Below are 735 nucleotides of genomic sequence, written 5' to 3' on the forward strand. Positions count from 1 at the left end.
TACAGAGATTACAGATTATTATTCAGTTAGGTATGTAATCCGATTACTTTCTCCAAGAAACTAGTAAAGTAACGCATTTGAAATTTACAACAAAATATCTGAGTTACTTTATTGACTAACAGAGAAAGAGAAATAGAGAGCAAGTGCAGAGGCACTGAGTTGTAATTCCTCAAAATGAAATAAAACAGTGAAACGCAAACTCAGAATATTCAATATTATGCAAAACGTTCTTGTCAGAGTGGTGCCCTCTACAGGTTTGAATTTCTTCCAGCCTGAGGCTTATTCATTTCACTTATGGTGTGAAAGGGCCTTTACATTTGCTAAAAATAGAATAACTTTTTTGTTATTAAAAAAACAAACAAGAAAGCCCAGCTCAGATGAGAAAAGGTAAAAAGTAATGTAACTAGTTTTCATAAAGTAACGTAGTTAGGTGTTTAGGGAGTAGGCTAATGCAACATTGTAATGCATTACTTTTAAAAGTAACTTTCCACAACAACACGGACACTCTTGTGTCGTGGCGACATCATGTGGTCAATGTGTGAACCTGGAACTCACTGAGGGGTCTGAAGAGGGACATTTAATTTGGGATATTCCCACATCCAATCTCATCTACAGCAGCATTAGCTAACATACTGTCCTTTGAAAATAGTTGGCAACACTGCGCCCATTTGTCTGCGTCATCATGCTCCACCCACCACTGCTATGCGCCGATTCCCCGCAGACCCGCCCACTCAA

The sequence above is a fragment of the Pimephales promelas genome, chromosome 23 (assembly GCF_988280905.1).
Source record: "Pimephales promelas chromosome 23, fPimPro1.hap1.1, whole genome shotgun sequence".
Taxonomy (NCBI): Eukaryota; Metazoa; Chordata; class Actinopteri; order Cypriniformes; family Leuciscidae; genus Pimephales; species Pimephales promelas.